The following is a 7,526-nucleotide window of genomic DNA, read 5'->3' on the forward strand; positions in this document are numbered from 1 at the left end:
GGCAGCCGAAATTTCTGTGTCTGGTTTGGAACTCGAACTAGTCACTGTGGCCACAGTGGCGACAGCCACTGCCGATTTCGCGGCTTCATCAGCCAAAGTATTCCCAGCAACGTGTATTCCAACGCGCTGGTGTCCAATGTATGCACAACATGGACTTTAGGAAGCGTTTCCTTCAGATCCGCAACCTTACCCCACAACAATTTATGTTTAATTGTGTTGCCTTTAGAATCTCTGAACCCATTCATCTTCCAATAGTGTAAATATTCGTTGAAAGACTGCACACAGTAGTAGGAGTCACAGACCAGCAAGGTTAAAGTCGCCGGATCCGCGTGCTCCAATGCTAACAATAGAGCTTTGAGCTCAGCCAGCTGTGCCGTGCAATCTCCCAAGGTTTTAGTATAAGTATGTCTGGGGCAGAACACTTCCCCCTCCATAGTGCCGCTCACCACCGCACATGCAGCAGAATACTGTTGTTTAGTCCCAACCGCTGGTTGCGCAGAGCCATCGGTATACATGACCACTTGATATTGGTCAATAGGCAACGTACCAGCAGGAACAGTATATTCCATTTCATATTGAAGAAATTCTTGAGTCTGCAGTTTAGGGTCAAATACGTAATCTACATCAGTGGCTGTCAAAGACGTAGCCCATTGTATCCATCGCGGGTGCAAAGCTTTCGAATTTGGAACACTCGCTTTCGTAACTGCCTCTAAGGCCGGAATTGGGGAAACGACAACGATGCGTTGACCCTGGGCCAGCGGTCTTTCTTTAATAACAGCCATCTGTACTGCAGTGAGAATTTTCTCAGTTTGTGCAAATCGTTGTTCTGCAGCAGAATACAAATGAGATTTGTATGCAATTGGGACTGTCTCCCCCTCATTAAAGGTGACATAAGTAAACCCAACAGCCCCAGGTATCACCCTGATGACTAAATGTGTCTTATTGTCCCGTGTGTGTAAGTGTTCTACTGCTAAGAGATCACTTTGTAATTTGCGTTGTATGTGTGTATGTTAAATCGTCCAAAATCTACTCGAAAAATTCGGGCGAATCAACTCGTATAAGGGTTTTATATGCGTCGCATAATCAGGAATGTAAGTTCTGCCAAAATTCAGAAACCCCAACAATGACTGGAGCTTCCGAACCGTATTAGGAGGCTGCAATAAAGCACAATTCTCCAAAAAATGTGGCGCTAGGCTCTTGCCCTCACTCGACAACTCATATCCCAGGAAAATGACACTGAGGAAGGCAATCTTTGATTTCTTAAAATTAAACTTATAGCCAATATCAGCAAACCCCACAACAATGCGCGATACACGCCTTAGATGTTGCAAAATCTCATCATCTGTCAGATATATGTCATCAACATATGATAACGCTTCAGGGTCGAACTCATGTAGCATTTCAGTTACACGAGCCGAAAACAGTCCTGGGCTATTCTTATACCCCTGAGGCAAACGACAAAACATTTTCTGAGAGCCAAACGCACTGAAACAGGTATAGTCCCGACTCTCGGGCGCTATATTCTGGCAGAAAAATCCATTCGAGATATCTAATGTTGTCTTGTATTTTTTATGCACTATATTATTCATAAGCGCTGCACTGTGTGAATTCTGTATTGCATATGTGCGTGTATGACTATTCAAATGTCGGTAATCCACCACTATCCTATATGAATGGTCCGGTTTAGCAACCGGAAACAAGGGATTATTCATCGACGAGACACAGGGCTCAATTACACCCTGATACTCCAATTGTGTAAGAATTTTCCTAACCGATGCCCGTGCTTCAAATTTGATAGGATACTGCGGTTGTGGCTGAGGTTCGCCCTTTATCGGAATTACATGATAAGGTCATTGTCTATCCCACCCCACATTATTTCTATATAGGGCGGGAGCCTGTGCTAGAGCCCATGATTTACTATAGGACTCCGCTAGTTCTCTCGGAACAAGTGGTGAGAAGGAAGGTGTAATAACCTCCTCCCCAACCGGACAGTCGCGAACAAAGTCTGGTGGCCAATCCTGTTCGGCCAACAGAACATCATATGATTTTACCACATGGTCCCAAAAAATGGCGTTTACAATACGGTCAATGTCCCCTTCCAATCGCAGAGTCACTTGATATACTCTATCAGGGACTTGCATGTCCGCCGCCTCGACTTGTATGAAGTCATCAGTTGCTTTCACCTCCAGATGCTCTGGAAGACTCCGGCGAACTATTGTGACCTCTGCCGTGCTGTCTAACAGTGCTAACACCCACGTCTTGTTCGTCAAGAGAACTCTCTTCTTGAGCGGCATGTCTAACTGAGACTGCTGCCACTTTCTTCTTTTTAAATTGCTGTTTTTGTTGCAGCGGTTTCTCTTCTTGTTTAATAGAAACCTCCGCCGAGCGTTGTGAATCCTGTCTCGGTTTCACATACTCTGTTCTCCACTCTGACCGCCCACCTCTCTCATTTCTCTTATCCGAGGAGTCCTGAAAGGAACGAGATTGGCGTGTATCAGTATATTGATATCTATCAGGCGTCTTCAAAGTATCCCTATTCCTGAGATTATACTTATTCTGCGGGGTCTCCGGTTGCGGGGACTGTCCACCATCTTTCTTAGGTGTTTGCTGTTTCTTTTCCCAGCACTTTTTCGAACCCTCAGGTTGCTGTTGTTTAGCATCATCTTTATTATTTTTACCCTGTAACTGGGGTTTCTGTGGTCTAGCACCTAGGCTATCTCGACCAATACTAGAATATGTTTCCGCTATTATTCTCGGAAGCTCCCGCTCCTGATTAAGCAGCGGAACATACCGAAGACGCATTCGCACAGCTAGTGCTACTGCCTCTCCTTTGAGATTACTCAAAATAATAGAAGAAACTGTGGCAAAATTGCCCAGCAACTGCATGCCCAAATCTAAGGCAGGGGCAGCCCCATATTCATCTTGAATCTGTTTAAGTACGTCCGGTAAATTAGCTAATGTCGGTGTACCGTGTGCCATAGTGTAGAGCGCGGCAAACACCGTGCCCCAGGTATTACATAGGTCCACCGGAGGAACCATCCCATACGGCAAACACATCGTCAAAATTCTATGTTTATCCTGAGGTCCCGTATGGGGAAATACTGCTTCCAGCGTATTAATTTTTTGCGCCAGCCAAAATGGAGTCTCCTCTCGTTTAGCCGGTACTTTACCCATAACAGAGTGTACAGTGGCCGGATTAATACCCGGAAACCACTGCCTGTGGGTGCGCTGGAGCAGCACGCGCTGCGTTTGTATTTAGTGTCTGCATTACAAACTGAACTAATCGTCTATATGTAGCCGTTAATTCTGTATATAAACGACGAACTTCAACCACTGCCAATTGAGCAACCGCAGGATGAGGTGTATATGTAGCCAATAGAGGCCAGGTAGGACCATCATTACTCAGCGGACCTAACCTAACTTGTGCTACTGTGTGTGGGAGGGCGCCATCAAGCCAATTATGGTGTTCTTGATAAGATAGAGGTATTTCTAAATAAGCGTAAGCCCTGTATTGTCCAGGGACATTCGCAACAGTGTATTCGTGAAAAGTATTTGTTCCCCCATCCACTGCTGGAAATCCGACCCAAGAATAAAAAAGTTCTGTTCTATAGGCTGCATGGGCGTCCACCACAAAAGTGACTGGACCCCCCTGGACTGTTAGTCCATGTGTCAACAGATGTCCCGTGAGCGGGTGACGCATATTAACTGCTATATTCACTACATTAGGATTCGCCATTTATAAAAAATAGCTCTAGGTCAGAGAAGGCACACCAATATCGGGGTTTTTCCTTTCAAAGTTCAAGCTTGAACAACCAACCACTAAGCAATAGGAAGTACCTATGCCGTGGCGGCGGAAACCGAGGAGTCAAAATATATATGAGACCAAGAGAGTCAGTCGGACCTAATCATTAGAGCCAGACCAAACGTTGGCGGCGCCATGTCACGTGGGCTGTCATTATTCTAAATTAGACTAATGGATTTCTAGGTAGCAGGATCTATAACGGTGTGGGGGACTGAGTCTGACCCACGTGTAAAGAACTCTGTCACCCTAAATCTGGTTTTTGCTCCGGCTAACTAGCAGTGCCTCATTTCTCCCATGTGGAAGGAATGATTTGGCAGCCGAGGGCATTACATCTTTGGAACTTCTCAGGGAAGTCGTGGTTACTCAGATCCAAACCAACTCTCTTATTTCCAATGCGATCTCATATACAAATGACAAAGACAGTATAAGTTTTATATAATGTTTTTAATAAAACGACTGTATTTTAGATATTAAGGCGTGAGCCGCAATAACCAGAACGATACAACACAGTAGGATTGAAATAGTCACCAGGAGAGTAAAACATAAGAACAAAGCTATCATATTGTCTAACAGTTTCTACTCTTCCTCTGCTTGTTCTATTTAGAGCACAGCATGTTAAGCTTCTAGCTTGCCTATTAGAATCACTGTGGAGACATCAGCCCTCATACCTGAGCAAAGACCTGTGATCTTGGTTCAGCATCTGCAACGAGGCAGTCAGCGTCTAGTTGTGGTTCCCTTGTCGGAATCTCCCTCTTGCGTGTATTGGGACAAGGAAGTGATTTTATAACTAACATGTCATCGTGATCATAAAATGTCCCTACGCAGGAATGCCAAGTCTAAACTCCTACCACGTCTATCGGCAATGTACCAGACTGTATCCTTGACTGAAGCACAGAGTAAATATGTTATGGAGAACTCCAGTGCTGAAGTAGGCAAAACAGTGTGATATGAATAAAAAACAACACCGTAGAACTGGCTATTTGAAAAATAACAGTACGAAGCCTAATAAAAAAGCATGTAGAGCAAAGTGCACAGAGGCTCTAAGCTGTCAGCAAATGAATAAAATATATTCAGGGCAAAGTGCACAAAGGCCTAAAGCCTGAAGCTAAAGCGCAATGAATATGTAAAACTAACCACACTACACTGGTAGGGAGGAAGCAGAACATGAGAGAGATGCCCTGAAACACCTACCTGAACTGGTCCATCGAGAAGCTGAAGGAGGCCCCTCATGGACAGAATTCTGCCAAGCACAGAATTCAAGGGTGTTTGGTAGTAGGCCCAAGCCCAGGCAAATTGAGACAACTCCGGTGATCTCCTAATCTGGGAGAATGATCTCCTTTACATTGAGTATAAGGTTCCTGAGCATGGGCAACCCATGTATTGGTGGTCCCCCAGTGCTACAGGGCCTTCCTACTGGGAATGGCTCATGATACACCTCGAGCAAAACATCTGGAGCAACCCATGACCTTTGAAAGGCTGCTCACCTACTTCTTTTGGCCCAGGATGCAAAATAACTTGAATGAGTTCTGCAGGTACTGTCCTACTTGCCAGGTCAGTGGGAAGGTAGGCGAAAAGCAGAAGGCTCCCCTGATTCCCCTTCCTTTTGTTGGCACCGCTTTGAAAGGGTAGTCATATATATAGTGGGACCTCTGGACCCCAATACAGCCTTGAGCAACACTTTCCTTCTGGTCTTGGTGGACAATGCCAACTGGTACCAGGAAGCCATCCCTCTGAGAACAGTGACTGCACCCGCTGTGGCCAGGACACTAACGGGGATTTTTACCCGAGTGGGTTTTCCCAAGTTTTTACCCTGGTATTTTTTCCCAAGGAGGTAGTGTCTGACCGAGGCACAGATTTCATGTCTGCATACATGAAGTCCATGAGTGCAGTAACCTACAATCAGTCCACACACTATCATCTCTAAACCAATGGGCTAGTTCAGAGGTTCAGAAAAAACTGAAAGGCATGATAATGGGTCAAGCAGAGCCTTTAAGGTGAAAGTGCGACGTCCTTTTTCTATGCCTATAGTTTGCAAATAGGGAGGTACCTGAAAAGGGGGTTGGCCTCAGCCCCTTCGAGTTTCTGTGTGGCCATCCTGTAAAAGGGTCTCTCAGCCTAGTAAAGGAGGAATAGGAGCATTCTCCATAGAAACCTCCTCTGGATGTAGACACATACATGTTGGCCCTAAGATCCCAGATGAAGCAGTTTGAGAAGATTACCACTGGGAGCTTAGCTGCCAGCCATAAAGTCATGAAATTCTGATATGATCCAGAAGACCACTCTAGACGAGTTTCAACCTGGTCAGAACGTGTGGGTGATGAAAGTGGTGGAGGACCGGAGGACTGGCCCATATGAGGTAAAGAAGTGCAAAGGTTGGATTCCCTCAGACTCCTATTAACCCCCTAAGAGTCCTACTTGTTAACTGCCTCAAGCCATACTTTGAGAGTTCCAAGGTAACTATGCTCTAGGTGACAGATGGAGGTGAGGAGAAAGAGAGTGAACCTCTTTTGGATCTCCTCTGCTCAAAAAAGCATGATGGATCAGTGGAGGGAGTGAACCTCCCCCCAACAAGAGAGAAAGACGACCGTCAGCTGTTGGAGCAATTCTCTTCCTTGTTCTCACTTACTCCGTGGCTCACCCATCGGTGTACCCATGGCATTTAAATAGGAGACAGCACACCTGTGAAGAATAAGATCTACAGGAAAATCAGACAAAGTGAGGGCCAGCATCAAGGAAGAACTGCACAAAATGCTGGAGCTGGGGTGAGCACTTCGAAAAGCCCTTGGTTCAGTCTAATGAGATCTGCACCCAGGGCCACCCTGCCGGGCACCACCCTGTGTGGATTATAGCAAGCTCAGTTAAGTCACAAAGACTGAAGCATGCCCCATCCTCTAGCTGATGAGCTCATTGATTGGTTGGGAGCTGCCAAGTTCCTGAGGCCCATATTTATACTTTTTGACGCAAAACTGCGCCAACGCAACCCGATTTGCGCCATTTATTTTTACTCCCAACCCCCATTGAAATGACTCCTGTCTTAGCAAAGACAGGAGTCATGCCCCCTAGCCCAATGGCCATGCCCAGGGGACTTATGTCCCCTGGGCATGGCCATTGGGCATAGTGGCATGTAGGGGGGCACAAATCAAGCCCCCCTATGCCACAAAAAAAAATAATAATAATACTTACCAGAACTTACCTTAATGTCCCAGGGGTGGGTCCCTCCATCCTTGGGCGTCCTCCTGGGGTGGGCAAGGGTGGCAGGGGGTGTCCCTGGGGGCATGGGATGGGAGGGCACCTCTGGGCTCCTTCCGAGCCCACAGGTCCCTTAACGCCTGCCCTGACCAGGCGCTAAAAAACGACGCTAAAGCGGCTGAACGTCATTTTTTTTGACCCGCCCACTCCCGGGCGTCATTTTTGCCCTGGAGTATAAATACGGCGCACATGCCTCGGAGTCATTTTTTAGATGGGAACGCCTAACTTGCATATCATTAACGCAAGGAAGGTGTCCACGCTAAAAAATTATGCAAACTCCATGAACTTTGGCGCTAGATGCGTCTAATGCCAAAGTATAAATATGGAGTTCGTTTTGCGTCAAATTTGCGTAAAAAAAAACGACGCAAATCCGGCGCAAACAGAGTATAAATATGGCCCAAAATGTCTGAAGTTATGTTATTTTTTTAAATGTTCCAATTATTTCATGTTTAGAAATGACTTTTGCAGACACGCA

Source organism: Pleurodeles waltl, chromosome 2_1 (assembly GCF_031143425.1).
Source record: "Pleurodeles waltl isolate 20211129_DDA chromosome 2_1, aPleWal1.hap1.20221129, whole genome shotgun sequence".
Classification (NCBI taxonomy): domain Eukaryota; kingdom Metazoa; phylum Chordata; class Amphibia; order Caudata; family Salamandridae; genus Pleurodeles; species Pleurodeles waltl.